The 19,291-nt window shown below is 38.5% G+C and overlaps 1 pseudogene; it reads left to right on the plus strand.

Moving 5' to 3' along the window:
• The first annotated feature begins 2,571 nt into the window (after positions 1-2,571).
• LOC121758121 lies at positions 2,572-14,405 on the plus strand (annotated as a pseudogene).
• The last annotated feature ends 4,886 nt before the right edge of the window (positions 14,406-19,291 follow it).

Genomic DNA, 19,291 nt, shown 5'->3' on the forward strand with positions numbered 1-19,291 from the left:
TATCTAAAGTGGTGGCTGTAGTGCCTCGGATTTGTTTGTGACTCCCTAGTGGTCACATTTGATTTGTGGTCTCAAATTCCCAGATTCTATATTTAAAATTTCAAATAAACCTAATCTATCTATAAACATATAAAATGGGAGTTTTGAGAATAATTACATGAATCCCATTGATAATATAAAAAATAATTTTCTAATATACTTACTATATTTATTAAATGGAATATTAATACTATGACTCTTCATTTTTTTCATGATTAACTACCCTCTAATGGCATTCATTGCCACTTACCCACTAACCTATTATTACGTGAAAGTCTTATACTTATACAATCTTTTCCATTTTTTTGCAGCAAAGGTGGTTTGGTCTTCTCCTCTTAAAATGGTTTCGGCTGTCAAGTAGTATTATTCATCTCTGAAATTGTTGTTACTTTTTTTATTTTATAACTGCTGGTTTTTACTAATTTAGGACTATCTTATGGTAATATTCTTATTGTGGTACATTCATGCATTCTGCATATTGTTTGAAAAAAATATTGTTGTTATTTACATGCAAGTATGTAACATCTATAATGAAAATTCATTGCTTCTATCCATAAACCATGAGGTTTGAGTAGCTAATCATGTTTGCAGTTTCAGGTTGTTTCTCATTTCATTTTCTTTTGTAAAAGATTTTCTTTCACAAATTCTGATAATAGAAATTAACGAAATTATTTATCTGTGAATGAACAGGTAACCCCCTCTTGTCAGTGGATGCATTGGAGAAAATGATGGAAGATCCAACAGTGCAGAAAATGGTTTTCCCGTGAGATATCCTATACCCTTACTTTGAATTATTAATTTTACATGACCATAAGATGAGAACCGAGACCCTTCAGAGATTTATCAAATCAAATATTTAAGTTAGATGGCACTGATGTTTGTATCTCATGAGAGTCACTTTTATTTAACCTTCTTTTCTGTTAAAATATATTGCTTGTATGCCAGTGACTAGGATTGAGAGGATACAGCTGTTTGTTTTTGCATTTCCACAATTATCTCTTCTGTCCAACATTAATTATCTTTTTATAGATTTTGATATTTCGGAAATTTAAATGTTTTTAATATTCGTCCTAAATCGAGATAGTGAAAAGTTTTATGAATTGCTTTTCTTTTTAATGTACCTAATGTATTTTGTTGCCCCTCCCAATACCTATATAACTGTCCACTACTATATGCATTCTTTATTTTTATTTATTTTTTATTATGTTACTGTATTTTTGTTGATGATTTTGATCGATTTGTCTATCTTCTAATATATATTTATACATTATTTTTATTGACATGTGTTTGTGACTGATCTTTTGTAGTATAGATCGAAAAGTGATTTAAATGATATGTGATTTGTGTGCAATTTTTAGTTTATAAACTTATTTGATTATATAAGTTTTTATGTGTCAATAAATAATATCATTGGGTGAATAGATGCTTGGATGAATGCAAGCAAGATTTTTTTTATTTACCGTTCACATAGCCCTATTGTAAAGCACTTTCTTGATATGAGCACATAAACAGATTTACAGCCATGATTCAGGTAAAAAAACATCTACTATCAATAAGGATTATCACGTAGGCCGACCCAATGTAAGATATCGAATACAGATCTAAAACCCCCAAAATTGAATAAATTATCAACAAAGTAAAATTGAACTGGGACGGAGTGAGAATTTTATTGATATTTGACTCATTTGTTGGTCATGCTGAGTATATTTTAAAGTTAAGGGTTTAGGATTTAGGTTTCAAGGTTTGAGTTTTTAGTGTATATGGTCACTATATTGTAATGAAATGAAGCTCGACTAGGAAGTGTCTCATCAGTGCAATCTTAAATTATAGCTTTTGATAAACAATATCTTAAATCTCATTAGGAGAAGTGGTAATTATACATTCTTTAGTTTTTTTTTTGTTTTGTGTGATGTAAATTTGCTTTATTTTTTAGTCCCACGGTTATTATATGCATGTAACGACCCGCTAAGCCGATATTATTAGAAACAATATTATTAGCTTGATTATCTATATAAGTAACTTCTATGCGATTAAATCCGAGCTACGATAGATTGTCGTTGTTTCTAACGTCGGCCAAGTATATAAAAATATATATATATATATATAGGATTGTGATCAAGATAGAACTATTCTTAAACGTAGAACCATTCTTAAACGTAGAACAAATGCCAAACGGAGATCGTTAGATCTTTTAATCCAATGGTGTTGATTTGCACAACAACTTCCCATTACAACCAAAACTATTATTAATGAGTGAATGCAGATAAGTGAAAAAATAAAGCATGCATGGACTCTTCTTCGTTTCATTCATTCTTCCATCAACATGTGAGTTTTTTCACATGTTGAGTCCGGAATGTCGTGAAAACATAGTCTAATATGTATGATTTTTAATCTTGACCGTCATTGTTTCCTCATCCAATGAATAAAATATGTAGAGTTCTAGGTTCTACACTTAAGAATGGTTCTATCTTTAACGCAACCCTATATATATATATATATATATATGTATAATAAAAGAATCAAGTCCCATAATCAAAATTTTAATGTCCGATATATCCAACAAAAGTCCAACAAAATTAAATCTATACATCCTACGTTCTACGAAAATCGGGTAATTCAACACGGACAGCCACGAACAGGAACCGAATATACCTACACCAAATTAAATGAACAAGTGGACAAATACTAAAATAATTACTTTAATAATCAAATTAAAATAAAAATAAAAGAAAGAGAGAGATGGCATATCCAGTGTATCGAATTTTTTTTAGACACAACATTTAATGCTGCATTTAATTAGTGCAAACAAATTATATTCCTTCCTGACTAAGGAGAATAACAAATCATATTCCTTCCTTCCAAAGGCAAATCAAATCATATTCCTTGATACACCGTCACTTTCACTCCATCTTTTATGCATTATGCATTGTATATAGATATACAATCATTTCTTTTCTTCACCCCTACATCACCATCACACAACAATTTATCTTCTCTGTATACACCAAACCACAAGAGAGAGGAGTCCGAGGGAGATTGCACAATTCAAACATTACAATCCAACACTTTTGTTCCAACATCAAAAGGTAAACCCCATAACTACACCCTTTTGCATCATGTAAGAACACTTAGATAGAGTAAGAACTTAGATTTTGCCAATAGGTTCCGCATATCAAATATAAAACGGCAATAAACCATAACAAGATATCAAGTTCGTCCCTGAGCCTCCACAATCTGTCCCACGATTTCATATAACTCCCAATTGGTCAAACAACAAGTTCACCCTTGCTACTGCCTCAAGAATTAAGAGAAACTAAATAATAAAAAGGGTGACTTAGCTTAAAGAACGGGCTGTCGAACAACCGGCAAGCGATAACAGAACTCCGGAAGCTCTCACGGAGCAGCTGCAGGCCGCGGCGGAGAGAGAAAGAAGGAGGCGATGCCTCCTCTCTGCTGCTGACTTCGCCGGAAAAAGGAGCTGACCGTCCCCGCCGAAGGGAGTGAATGGTGAGGAGTGACGACGGGCGAATTGGCGGTGGCGAGCCTGGAGTCTCGCCCGAACAGCAACAACGACCAAAGCCCCGCGAAGCAGCAACGCTGCCTCTCGACTCTCCGATCTAGAGATGTCCGATTTGGAATTGGAGGGAGAGAGAGCTCGCCGGGAAGCTGCTCAGGCAGCACGAGGCGCGGAGGAGGCCGAAGCCGCCGTCTGTGCATGCACAGTGGTAGCAGCGGCGGCGGCAGATCCGGGAAAGAAAGAGGGAGCGGAGGGAGAGAAAGAAAGAGGGGGGAGGAAAAGGGACAGACGGAGGTGGTGGTGGCGCGACGGCGGCACCGGAGACGGAGGCGGTGCCGGTGGGGTGCTGGTCGACGGAAAGAGAAGAGAGAGATTTTCCCTAATTTTTGTGCAATTTGGGGAAGGAGATTGAATAGTGTTTGATAGAGAGAGACCGATCAGTGGGTGGAGTATAATGAGTTAATTAAAATTTTGAATTGGGGGCTGCTCTTTTGTTGATTATTTATTGGGCCACTAATTTAATTAGAGTTGGGCTATGATAATTCATTTGGGTTGAATTAGTGAAAAATATATGAATTTGGGCCCAACTTCATTTAACAGATGACACTGTAGTGATATATTATTTAAAGTAGTTCAGTTTCGAAAATAAACTTTATTAGGAGGAAGTTTAATATTCACTTGTAGCCTAAGTTTTAAATTAAGGTTTTTTTTTATTTGATCTTCATGTTTTTTAATGGTGAAATTAATTTGGTCTTATTGAAGTTGAACCTCCGAAGCTAAGTAGGTAATTTACTCCTTGAATTAAATCAATAATCCTAAGTACAAATCAAATCTTTGGATTAAAGTTTTCTTTACCGAAATAGACATAAGGGAAAATTTTCATAGTAAAGTATAGAGTTCTAATTTAGTCGAAGCCCGAGAACAGTGGAAAAAGCATCAAATAATAAGAGTTTTAGAAATTCTTTAAAGATAAGTACCGAAAAAAAGGGGAGATCAATTATGAGGCATGCATTCTAATTTAAGTATATTTGTCCTTGAGTCTAATTAGTGTATTATTATATTGTGATATTTTTTTCAAAAGGGTACGTTCGCAAGTAAAGTCGGAACGAAAGATTCAAGTTAAGGAAACTAAACGATCAAGGTGAACTTTCCTATCCTACATACTAATGTGGATAAAAATGCATATTATTTTGAGGTGATATTTTATGAAAACACGAACACATGTTCGTGATTTTTAAAAATGTTGTCTTGCCATAAATGTTTTTGTATGATGCCTATCTGTTGGCTACGGCCAAGTGAATTATGAATGATGATAGAAGTCTAATTCGGGTCCCAGTGAGGGTGGTGTCCCCGCTCGGACTAGTGTACACAAGCTACCTCTGACATGTTGGGCAGAGCAGGTGACCGAGGAAGGTGGCCACCTTCCCGGCACAAGGATACCTCTGACATATTGGGCAGAGAAGGTGACCGTGGAAGGTGGCCACCTTCCCGGCACATGTATATAAGGTGACCGTGTGAGAACACCATCTCAACGGCATAATGTGATCAGATATGGCTAAGTACAGGAAAAATGGACTGCAGTCCAATGTGAATATTTTTAGTAAGCTCGGGCCTTTTCAATAAACCCCCGAGTGTTACTGTGATGATGGCTTGACAATATTTTCAAATGTATATTTGTAATTTTCGGCACTTAATTCGTTAAACTTTCTATTGCATATTTGTTTGACTCTTAATTCGACACTTCATTAATTTTTTTATACTATAGATAACTAAAAAAATAAACTTTAAATTTTATATTAAATATTCAAATTATATATAATAATAGAAAAATAAATTAGAAACATTAAATTCAATAAAAAATATTTAAATTTCTAAAACATGCTTTAAAATTTCTCGAAATATGTTTATGTTTCATTTTGCACAAATCTCAAATATTAATATTCGATCATGTTTGAGTTTGAGTTTAAGCATATGTCTCAAATTTATCATAATTAAATGTTTTACATTTTATAAATATAACTAATTTTCATCATTATTTATTGGATTAATCACATGTTAATTTTACCCCTAGCAACCTGATTAACCCACTGAGCTAGCACGAAACCCAATCTTTTAGGGTCAAGGTTGAACTTACATAATCCGAAAATCACAATCCGATTTGCCCACACTCAATTGACACACAATCCGAGCAGGGTTGACCCAAAACTTGATCGGCCGATCCGATTTACATCCATAATCTGAGTTTGTAACACAACCATAATTGTACTACAATCACGTACATTGTTCTTTGTTAAATTTTGCATCAATTTGTTGTAGAACAGAACTCTTCATATACTTTTCTTTCAGATAGTTTAATTAAAAAAATTAGAGACTACTTATTAAACAATGTTGGAAAAATATTTGACAAATGTAGAAACTAACAAATGAAGTACTTATACTTATAATTTAAGTAAATACAATTATGTATGAATTTAAAAATATTTGTACTACTCCCTCTGTCCAGTAAGAGGAAAAAAATGAAGAATAAAGTAAGAGTGAGAATAAAGTAAGAAAGAGAAAAAAATAAAGAATAAAGTGCTATGAGGGAGGATAAAGTAAGAGAGATAAGAGGATAAAGTACGAGAGATGATTAAATTAATTGCTAAAATAGGAAACGCCTCACTTAATTAGGTTGAAACGTACCAAAAAGAAAAACTTATCACTTAGGCTGAGACGGAGGGAGTGTAATTTAAGTTTGTATTCTATTTTTTTGGATAAGTTATATTTTAGTTTTTTGTAAGTTCAACAATCAACGTTCCTAAAATAAATATTTCTAACATAATAGTAATATGCACTTTCTAATCGTATAAAAATGATGTTTCATAGTATCATAAAAGATTAAATAGAAATGATGATTTCAATTAATTTTGTGTTATTTGTATAAATTTTTGGTAAGTTTATAGGTTTGTTGACGTTTAACGTTATTAAGCTACCAACGCCACCAACCAAAACATCACACACGACACACCCACAATATGTACAATTAAAGCATCCACAATAAGAAGTGGACAAGCAATAGCCCAGTCACAAACTCCTCTACCATATCATCAGTACTAAAATCCCCCTTCCCGCTACATCATCAGGATAAGCAACTGGACAAGCAATAACCTAGCCATAGCCTAGCCACATCATCATCACTAAAAATAAATAATTAAAAATCACACAAAATACGGAATTAAATTTACGACACATATACGAGAAAATTCAATAATAATATTAAAATTTTAAAAAGTACATTAATTAAAAAAATCCATTAAAAAAATTGCATTACTTTAAAAAAAAACTCATAATCCACACACGAGCCCCCGCCTCCGCCTCACTCCTCGTCGCCGTTGTCGCCGCTATCCGGACCCCCAAATCTGTGGCATCTGAGCCCCCGTCAGAGCCCCCCATCTGTGCCGCGGCGGGATTCAAATCCTCTCGCATACTCACGAGCACCGCGTGAAAAAAACTCTTCTCCTCGGGGTCAGTTGCATTCTTCCATTGATCTATGACCTTAATCATCTGAGCACGCGCTTGTTGATGCGCCAAGAAGACGAGGTCGGCTGTCGAGCTGCCAACAGGGGGGATGCCGACTGGACCTCCTGGGACCTCTGGTGAGCCCGTTGCGCCCGCCTTTGACCAACCGGACGAGTGCGGCGAGTAAACGAGGGAGGGGACAGGGTCTCCTGAGCATCTTCGGGGAGGTCGTGGGAACGCCGCTGCTGCCGCCGGCGTAATCACCGGAATAGTTCAGGCACTGCTTCTTCGGCCAACCAGCACCGACACCTGCCCGAAACTTCTCGGAGTCCATTAGCACCTCATAGCAGTTGCAGTAGGTGAACTCCTTGTAAAGCCCGGGCAAGGGGAACTCTTTCTCCGCCATCCTCCTGCAGTCCTCGTCAGTTTGGCCACTGGACTTCATTCAGACCGGATTCGGTCCCACCCCTTCCGGCACTCCTCCCCGCTGCGTGGCCTCCCCGCCGGGCAAAATGCCTTTGTAGGCTGCTGCTATTTTAGCCCACAAGTTGAGGATCCTCTGATTGTTCGAGGCGAGGGGGTCATCGCAGAAACTCATCCACGCCTTGGACAGCGCGACGTTCTCCGCGCCCGTCCACTTCCTCCGTGGCTGGCTGTCATCACCAGCCGGCTGCGACGACTCGCCGACCACCCTCTTCCCCTTCTCTTCTTGGGCGCGCCCCGACCCCGCCCTACTCCCCTCGTTTGAACGGGAGTGCCCGCATCCCCGAGATCTATTCCCAACTCCTCTAAGGAGAAGGTCTCAAACCCTGTGAACTGTGTCTCCGCTAGGGTCGATGTGTGCGAAGAAGCAGTACCAAAATCAAAACTGGGGCGATAGACGTTGCCCCCCCCGGCGTCCCCTGCATCCCCGGGTACCCCTGCGTCGTCTGCATCCCGGGTGCCCACCCCGGCATCATCGGACCCCCCTGCATCCCCTGCCATCCCGGCGTACCACCCTCGGGCACCCCCTGCCCGCCCTGCATCGCCGGACCCCCCGACATCCCCTGCCATCCAGGCGTACCACCCCCGGGTGCCATCCCGGGCATCATCTGCTGCCACGGGTAGTAGTACCCGGGCATCGGACCCCATCCACCTCCCACGGGTACCGTGGGAGTTTGAGACCCGCTCGTCCCCGGAGTAGGCTCGTTGTTGTGCTCCATTTCGCGTTGTTGATCTTGTACAGAAATTAAGATAGAGAGAGTACTCGTTAAAACAAGTGGTGTGAATGAGAATAACGTGCAAATCGCGTGTATATAGTATTTCGAAAAAAAAGCTCGCCGATCAGGAGGCTGCAATAGCGGCGAGCGCTCGGGAATCAGCGTGCGCTCGCCGTTTTTCTCGCCTATTTGACGCTCGCCGGCTGCAATAGTTCGGCGAGCGGACCGGCGAGCGCCAAAAATCGGTGAGCCGGTGCGCTCGCCGCTAATGGAGATGCTCTTATACTAAGAACTTTGCCTTCCCAACATTTTTTATTTTATTCGTAACTATTCACGCACACATTGAATATATACTTATATTGCTAATAATCCGAACAAAACTATATAATACAACATCAATAATCGTCCTGAAATTTCATTGTAAATTCTGACTGTGTCCCTCAAATAATCTACAGGTGTAATTATTCCGATTTCTGTCCTCATCCCAATAAATAAAATTTTCCAGATTTATATTTGGGATTATGCGATATGCCCAAAATTAAAAAAGGAAAGATCATACTTTTTATCCCGATGTATGAAAAGTTTAAAAAAAGTAAGTTAATATTATCCCAATGTATTAAAAATTTATCAGGTGTAAGAACATATTATTAGTATATATGGAGACGTTATTTTGAATAATAGATGTATAAAGAATAAATTTTAATATTAAATTATTTTTTACGTTGATAAGTTCCAAATTAATCAAATACTAGTGATAGGACATAAGACTATGTAAACTACAACTCCTGGAACAATTTAATTACTCCGTTATCCCAAAAATTGTGATCACATAAACAATTTTATACGACAACCTAAAATAATACTACTACCTTCACCACTTGTTAAGTGAGACATTTATTTTCAAGCTTAATTTAAAATTGTGTTTTGTTTTCAATAAATAAATAAAGTAAAATAAATTTAAATAGCTGATTTTTATCAAAAAAATATTGATTAACTTTTCTTATTACAACATCTCAAAAAGTAAATTATATCGGGATAAGGAGATTAGAATTCAAAACGGTCTACCATATCTCATACTATTATTATAATAAGGTAATCCGTAGCGCTATCTCTTATCCGTCTTTTAACCGTCTCATCTTTTAACTATTCATGGGTCCTACTGTACTTTTCACTCCATCTCTTAACTAAGAGACATCACCTGCAACCCTCCATCTCTTAACCATCTTATCCTTTAACTATTCATTCAATTTCATTTTTTATTTTTATTTCCAACAAATTCAATTAATAAAAACACACTTCATTAAATAAAATAAAATTACAACTTAAAATCCTAAAAAAATACATAATTAAATTCGTGGCAAAATAAATAAAAAAAGCCATAATTTAAAATATAAATTTATAGAAATTATAAAAACTACGATCTGCCGGCGAATCATCCCCCGAAGGCGGTGGCGGTGCACCGAATGGAGGCGGAATACCAAGTTGTCCTGCCAGATACACAATGCCGGCATGATGGGCTTGATGTTGGGCGGGAGTCATTCGGGAAGTGTCCGCCATCGTGGCAGTGAAATACATGGACATTAGGGAGGAGGGCGGCCCTTGGGAACCCGCCTGGCTTGATTCGTCTCGGCCCCTCCTCCCTCTAGCCGCCTTCGCCGCCTTGGTCCCTTGCGGCCGACGACGCACACGGGAGGACCCCCCTGCATCGTCTGCCTTGCCATCAACCTAGGGCTGGCAATTTTTGATACGTCACGATAACACGACACAGACCAGCATGAAATTAACACAACACGAACACGCACATTCAGAATTTGGGTCCTTATAAGGTCGACCCAATAAGAACACGAAGATAACGGGTTGGGTCGGGTTTGGGTTATACGTTTAAGAAAAAAAATTTATTTTTTATTAATTAAAAATTTATTAAACATTAATTTTTAATTATTTTTGTTGATTAAAAATATTATACTTTAATTTTAATTAATTAAAAAATATTATACTTCAGATTTAATTAATTAAAAAATACTATACTTTAATTTTATTAATTAAAAATATTAATTAAAAATTTTTAATTATTTAATTTTATTATATAGATTAATATTACTATACTAATTTTATTATTTTGATTAAGAAATTAATTATTTTAATTTGGTAATTTTTTATTTTATCGTGTAATATCATGTTTAAATCGTATAATAACATCATGTTTTAGTCGTTATCGTGTCGTGTCAAGCTAACTTACTATCATTAATAGAGAGTTGACTTTTTTCTGGGTACACGATAACACGCACGAACCCGATACGAACCCGTTGGGTTGGGACACGATAAGAACCCGATGATTTTGAGTTGAGTTGGGTTAGGTTAGGACACGATTAGGTTGGGTCGATAATGGGTTGACACGATAACGACCCAACCCGCACGATTTGACAGCCCAACTCAACCTCTTGTGCGGCGCTGCCTGAACCGCCCCCACTGGACGAGTATTGGCCACCCGTCGTGTGCTTCGTGCGTTTCGAGGTCGAGCCCGTGCTGGACTGGACACCGTCGGCCCACCTTTCAACGTCTTTGACGGCCTCCCAAACATCGACATGTTTGAATTCTTTGCCGTTGTCATCGAAATAGACTCGCAAAGCCAATCTCAGAATGTCGGCTCCAGTGGCTCCGCTTTGGTAATGAGCCGCTTCATTCTTGTAGATGTCGCAGAATTTTTTGACCTTTCTGTCGACTCGGTCAAAATAACTTCGGAGCATCTTCAATGTGCGGCGGCGGGACCCTTTCAGCTTAATCTCGTTGTAGGCCTCAGTGACCTTTTCCCAAAAGCACTTCTGGGATTGTTGATTCCCGACGATGGGATCGTACGAGACGTTGATCCAGGAGTTGTACAGAGTCATCGTGTCCTTGCGGCTGTACGGATAACGGCCTACATCCGCCTCCTCCTCCTCTTTCTCCACGGCGTCGAATGCCCTGGAGCTTCCACCGCCTCGTCCTCCTTCCGGATTGGGTTCATCCGGATAATCCTCCCAAATTTGGGATAATCCCTGCGAATACCTCGGGGCGGAGGGACGAGCTATGCATCCACATCAAAATGGGGTGGTTGGTACCCCGCCGGCGTCGACGAGCCTTGGGTGCCCGGCATCGACGAACCGGAACCACCCAAGACATTGTACATGTCCCCCCAGTCGCCAAACGCGTTGATGTCAAACCTGCCGGAGCCGCCAGAGTTTCCGTCGTCGGACATTTTGTGATGAAAATTGGAGAGGTTAGATGAAAATTGGGAAGAATAGATGTGTGTTTGTGTGTATAATGAGGATGAAATAGGAGTATTTATAGAGTAAAAAAAAGAAAATAAAATAAAATTAAAAATGGTCGAAAACGGTAACATTACCGTTTGAATTTTTTAATTTTTTTTTATTAAATTCGAATTTAAGAAAAATGATTTATTGCGTCAGCGTGACGAAGCCCACTCGCTGGCCGGCGAGTGGGCGTCACGCCTAGCGCCAGCGCGCGCCAGCCGTCTCGGTGGGACGGGCGTCTCGGCGAGACCGGGACGAGACGGGACGCTGCAACGCATCTCGCTGCCGTCTCGTCTCGGAGGGACGAGATACGAGACACCCGCGCGTTGCGGGTGCTCTAATTTATGAAATGGTGAAATACAAGGGCGTTACGCCCAACATTAAATACATGTTGGTCATGCTCCTATAAATACCCCTAGAAATTAATGGTACAGCAATAACATTTTATATTTTTGCAAGCTCAATTAAGATGTCTACCATTGTTTTCCCGGACCACCATTCAGCTGTTGCAGATGCTGAAACTCTTAAGAAGGCTTTTCATGGTAATATTTATTCCCACCCATATCTACTTATGGTCTTATTTTATTTTTTTAAAATCATGGAGTATCATCAAACGATGGATCAACTTGCATATTTTTGTTGTGAGTTATGTTGGGTTTGTATGTGTATAGGAAGGGGAACAGATGATAAGGCGGTGATTGGATTATTAGGAAGGAGAAATGCATTGCAGAGGAAGCTGATCAGGCAAGCCTACGAGGAATTGTACCAGGAACATCTTGTCAAGCGCCTCGAATCTGAGCTCTCCGGAGACTTTGAGGTTTCTTTTTATTTCTCAACGCTACTATTCTATCATATCATATGCATTTTTGGTATTGCATCTCTCATTTCAATTCGTTATCATCTTCGATATAGTATTTTTTATCGACATCCTTAGTATATGTGTTTCGTGTATTTGGTTCGATGGATTAAATAAAATTAATCCTTTAATTTTATATACTCTATTGTTTTGTAGGATAGATATGATCTAACGTTTAATGAAGAAATTTATTAAATTTTGGGCAATCTCGGAATAAGTTAATATCATGTGTTGAAACTTACATGTGAGTTGTGACAAGTCAAACTATGAGCTTTATTTTCGTTTAATGTGAAATAATTTGTAAAAAATTATAAGTCCATCCGACTAAAGTTATTTCAGGCCAGATATATTCAACCAGCTCGGGTCATTTACTAAGTCTTTTGATCTACAATTGCTAAAATTAAAACTAATTTCAGATTAGTGAAATGGAAAAAGGGATGATGAACGATAGATCTAGCAAAAGAAACGATAAAATGGAGTAAAGTTCCTCATATTTGAATTGTGTACATGTGCGTTGCTTAATGTTATTTGTTCTTGAAATTTCTCGCATCTATGCATTATAAATAAGCAAATTACACGACTTAATATCTAAATCTTTATAGTAAAATTATAGAATTAAAGAATCATGAAAATTTTAGAAAGTCTAATTTTTTTAAGATCGGTCAAAAACGTCATAATATTTCCTAGATCTGCATATTCTTTTAATTAAGAAACCAAATGGCGTTGTTTTTTTTACCAAAAAAATTACTCCTTTATAGTATAGTATGTTGTAAATTATAGTTTTACCTCTAATTGAAATCCATAATCATTTCAAAGATCCATCTTTAAAACTAGTCTCTCTATGTAGTTGAGACTAGTTTATAAATAGTGTTAAATGGATTAAATGAAGAGAAAATTAAATAGAGAATAGAGAATATTTGGAGAAATAAGAGAGAATAAATGAGAAAAAGCAATAATATAAGAGTAATTTGATGTTTTTTCAAAAAGTAAAAGAAAACTAGTGAACTTAGTTGGGGCATTCTAAATAGAAATAGCAGTGAACTTAATTTGGACAAAGAGAGTAGTAGTATAGTATATTCATTTTAGTAAGAAAAATAGTAAAAAATTGAATTTGTGTGCAGCTTCTAGTTGGAGTTGTGGGCACATACAGGTACAATGGCAAAATTAGCTTGTCTTCACAATGCTATGCAAAATAAGGCTTTTGCTGATGAAGAAGTTATCAGAATCATAACCACAAGGAGCAAACTCCAAATCCAAGCAACTCTTAATAAGCATAAAGATGATTATTCCTCATCAATCACTAAGGTACAACAACTTTAATCATTATAATATATCCATCTTAAATTTGGATGAAGAAATTAAGTGAGTTTTTGTATTAAAAAATAATTTCAGAATTTGAAGGTTGAGCCATTTAGTGATTATGTTATGTAGTGGCTTTGCACACAACTATTCGTTGCATAACCGATCATCAGAAGCATTATGAGAAGGTAACAAATGTTGTGTAATTTTTGGGTGTTGAATTTCGTACTTATATGTTAGTGTTAATTTATGTATTGAATGTTGCATGTGAATGTGAAGGTGATTCGTGAGGCTCTAAGAATGGCGGGGACGGACGAAGATTGGGTGACACGAGCGGAGAAGGACTTGGAAGGGATAAAGGAGGTTTACCTAAAGAGGAACAGCCACAGCCTTGAACAGGCAATCACCAAGGAAACTTCTGGACATTACAAGGCCTTTCTCCTCACTTTGCTGGGTAAACAAGATTGATCATTTTTTTGCATTTTGTGTTGCTCTCTTTGTTGTTTTTTGCTGTCTTTGTTGTTTTCGGCCTCAAACGACTCTCAAACTCTTATGTGTGTTTGATTATGTATTGTGTTGTATGTCGAATGACTTGCTTGTGTTGTGTTTGTTAGGGTTTATGTACTGCAAAGCATGTTCCGAGCTGCTATGTATACAAAACTCTGTTATCCTTTTTATCCAATAAATGAGAAGAAACATTTCTGTCACATTATGTTTTGCTTTCATTTATATTGTGTTTTAGAACATCCACAATGGCGGCGAGCGGACCGGCTAGCCGATTCCCGGAGCTGGCCGGTCCGCTCGCCGAACCATTGCAGCAGGCGAGCGCCGAATCGACGAGAAAAACGGCGAGCGCATGCGCTCGCAGATTGGCTGGCAGCCATTGCAGGCTCCCGATCGGCGAGCGATCGGCCAGCCGATTGTTTATTTATTTTTATTTAATTTTTGAAACACTATATATACGCGATTTGCACGTCATTTTCATTCGCACCACTTGTTTTAACGAGTTTTGTCTCTAACTTAATTTCTGTACAAGAGCAACAACGCGAAATGGATCACAACACGAGTCTACTCCAATGACGAGCGGGTCTCAAACTCCCACGGTACCCGTGGGAAGTGGATGGGGTCCGATGGCCGGGTACTACAACATGTACCCTTGGCAGCAGATGATGCTCGGGATGGCATCCGGGGGTAGTATGCCGGGATGGCAGGGGATGCTGATGTGTATTTTTCGAGCTTTTATATCAATGAACTAATAACATACAAGTAAATCAAATAGCTCTAAAATTACAACCTTTCTGCAAGAGTACAGATGTAGTTGTAGTAAAAGAGTGTCGAACCACAGAGAGGCGTAGGTTATTTAATTTGAGATTGATAAAATAAAATTTGATAAAGAGATGATAAAACACACAAAGATAAACAAAACACAAACTTTAGAAAATAGGATAAGAAGAAAGCATGGCTCCTATATGTCTCAGGCATATGAATCGGGATACTTCGATGGACTACTACGATCAAGACTATGCTTAAGAGGATTAAGTTTGTTTTATGCTCTCTATCCGTTGAACACTTCAAGGGAATCGTATACCTAGGATAAGCTGGACACGTCTCCCAAGTTCTACTCACTAACCTATGATCACTACTAGGTCGCCTAGCAAGCTTTAGATTAGTTTCTTCAATTGTCAAACACGATAATTAAATCATATATTAACTTAATGCCCACACGGAAGCGCAGCAGACACCAAACCAAATTTACAGATAAAAACTATCGATCCACTCGAGACTATCTCTCTGAACAAGTATCAAATCTCGAGTTCCTTGCATATGAGTAATGGCCAAAATCTATGCTAAAGAGACAATAGAATAATGGCTACAAAATTCTACCTATTTAGAAGTCTCAAGATTAGTAGAATAATTAAACAATTCATAAACAAGAATCACACATAAATTAAACCATAAAAGTCATCAAAGTATCCAACAATTCACCCTACAACATATTCGGAGCAACAAAGGAGATCTAGCCAAACATACTAAAATGAATTACACCAAAAGAACAGTGAACCGTGAACTCCTTGGTGTTCTCCAACTCTAGATGATGGATGATCTCCGGAGTGAAGGTTGTGATCGTTCCTTCCTCTTCTCTTTTCTTTCTTCTTTCTCCTCTTTCTTCTTTTCTGCCCACACGGAACCGTGGAAGAAGCCCCTCTTTTCTCAAAACCGTCACTTCTCTCTAAAAACTAACTTCCCCAACTGCTGTACTCAAATAACTGCCTTTTCTCTCTCATTTTCCATGCATGAAAGTGACGATTGCAATTAGAAATGAACTACCCGGCCGGGCATTTTGAAACATAAAATCGCCGGACCGGGCGAAGCTTCTGGACTCCGCATGCTTTACAAATTTCACCCGACCGGGTGTTAGTTCTGGAGTCTCCACACCTTTGAAAATCAGCCCAGACGGCCGTTTCGGTGTATGCCCGGGCGGGTAAGTAACTTTGCTGAGTGCAACGGCAGATGGTGATTCATTTCGGAGCGTTGGGCGTCATTTCCGGTGGACTTCCGGCGGGTTTCTGGCAAACTGATGTCCTCCACGCTGCTACACGGCAAGTGTTTGGTGAAATGCTTCAAAGAGAATTTTGTACTTGTATTTTACATAGCACACCAAGTGTTTAATGGAATGTTTGAGTGAGCTCCAGCCAGCTTTCTACATCCTAAACATCGATGAAAACACGATTTGATGAGTCATAATTTACATAAAAATGTGTAGTCTAAGGGAAAAATATAGAAAATATGCTTCGCATCAGATGCAGGGTGGACCGGCTATGCCAGGCGGGCAGGGGGTACCCGGGATGCAGATGATGCCGGGGTGGGCACCCGGGATGCATATGATGTAACACCCCTTACCCGATTAATTTAATAATCGAATAAGTGATGTCACCTTTTGGTACAAATCCCGACTTAACAGAAAATCCTTGATTCCCTTTTTTTTATATATACAAGGATATATTATTTTCATTTACTTGGCAAAAGGACAAACTGCTATATAACGATAGGGGCCCATCAGATAACAGACGATCATCGCTTCGGTTATCCAGAAGACGAGTGATCACAGATATTGCAGCGCTGCTGTCCTATGGCATGCCAATTGTACCCACGGAACACACTCAAGCACGTGGCGTAAACACAGTCAAATATACCTATTTTCATATCAATACTTATTTTCAATAATTACTAACATAACACTTCAGTATCTTCTTTTCATACCATATCAGATCAGATAAACAGATTAAATTTCAACTCTCACAATGCCATCGCATATTCAAAATTCACATATTTCACGTCATAAATATCATACACAAATCACATAAAAGCACATAAGATTCTATATGCAATAGCGTAGACTTAATTCAGGAATTAAGACCTAATGCTAGGTCACTTTACTCCTTCGCCTTCTCCTTGCCCGTGCTATCCCTCGGGCCAGGATTACACAAAATGGAGTCAAGTCTTGTCTAAAGGTGCCGGAAAATGGAGATGGTGTCACCGGAAACCGTCGGGTGGAAGCAACGCAGAGAGGGAAGGAGCCCGACGTGTGTTTGAGCAGCGAAGCTGGCTTGAGACAGAGAGAGAAATTGAGAAGAAGAAGAAGAATCAGTTGGGGCAATCGCCGGAGGGAGATGACGGCGTCGCTGAGTGTGTGCGAGAATGGCCGTGTGGGTGTGTAAAGGTGTAGAAAATGTGAGAGGGAGATGACTCCCGTAAATTCCAGAATGGAGTATAGGTATAAAAATCTTAATCACATTTCCAAATCATTTTCTTATTCTTTATTTCCTTTCTTTATTTTCTTTTATTCTTTCTCTATTTCTAACAATAAACACCACACAAACAAATAACTCACATAATAAGAAACTATCTACACACTTCTAGAATTTAATTTCCATACCAAACCACACACACTAACTTATTTTAATTAAGATCTATAAATTAATCGATTTATAATTTTAAAGCATTTAAACTATTTCTAAATTTTATTTTAAAAAATTTGGGTCGTTACAGATGATGCCGGAGTGGTAGCCGGGGATGCAGGGGACGCCGGGGGGACAACGTCTATCTTCCTAGTTTTGATTTTTTGACTGCTTCTTCGCACACATCGACCCCATCGGAGACGCAGTTCACTGGGTGTGATACTTTCTCCTTAGAGGAGTTGGGGATAGATCTCGGGGATGCGGACACTCCCGTTCAAACGGGGGGAGTAGGGCGGGGTCAGGGCGCGCCAAAGAAGAAGAAGGGCAAGGGCAAGAGGGTGGTCGGCGAGTCGTTGCAGCCGGCTAATGACGAGAGCCGGCACGAAGGAAGTGGACGGATGAGGAGAACGTCGCGCTGTCCAAGGCGTGGGTGAGTGTTTGCAATGATCCCCTCGCCTCGAACAATCAGAGGATCGTCAACTTGTGGGCTAAAATAGCAGCAGCCTACAAGGCATTTTGCCCGGAGGGGAGGCCACGCAGCGGGGAGGAGTGCCAGAATGGGTAGGACCGAATCAGGGCTGCGGTCTTCCGATTTTTGAATTTAAATAAAAACATTTCCACAATATTAAAATGCATTAAAAATAACCGAAATAATATTACAAATTACAAAAAAATTAAAAATTACATAATTAAAATCCTAAAAATTAAAATTTTCTTCATTAAAGTCTTAAAAATTAAAAATTACATATTTTAAATCCTTAAAATTAAAAATTACATAATTAAATTCATAAAATTTAAAAAACCCACTACTCGTGGTCGAATTTCGCCCAAATGGATGATGAATGTGTGTATTTATAGATGATTTTTGGATTAAATTTTTGTAAAAAAATTCAAAAAAATGGTAATAAAATCTGTATATTTTTTGGAATCCAAAAATATTTTTTTTTAATTTATGGTATTATTTTCGATTTTTTAATAAAAAAAATACTGACGGTCAATAAAAACGCGCTACGTCGCCTTGCTCGCTGGCACGGACGTACTCTTAGCTAAGAGCAGCGCCGTGCCAGCAGCAAGAGCGCAGCGGCGGACAGCGATGCCGTGCCGCTGGCACGGACGGACGGACAATAGTGTGCTCTCCGGTGTGGATGCTCTAATACCCTTAACCAATTTAGTGGGTTTTGAGCTGGTAAGGGTCTTTATGAATAGGGTGGTTGTATATTTAATCTATATAAGGTAACATGAATTGCACTTTAGGAAACCCGATGAAACAATTTATAATTATGGTGAAACTTTTTACATGAATGGTGTCATTATCCCGCTTTGAGGTAATTTAATCTAATGGCTCAGATGACACATAGCCTGCATTTAACATCATCAAATGCTCAATGACGACATGTATCACTTACATATGCAACACACAATAATGATTAAACGTTTTGTATGCATGTTGCAATTACCTCGTTTTGAGGTAATTTAAGCCGATGACGTCGATACCGTAATAGGCAATTGCTCGTATAATCATAATAAAATTGAATGAAAATATTCTATGATTAAGTGTAAGTCATTTTGAAATTATATGAACATGTAATAATGTGACATTTTGAGTAGTAATTAGGCTATTGTGCATATTCACA

This window comes from Salvia splendens, chromosome 12 (assembly GCF_004379255.2).
Source record: "Salvia splendens isolate huo1 chromosome 12, SspV2, whole genome shotgun sequence".
Classification (NCBI taxonomy): domain Eukaryota; kingdom Viridiplantae; phylum Streptophyta; class Magnoliopsida; order Lamiales; family Lamiaceae; genus Salvia; species Salvia splendens.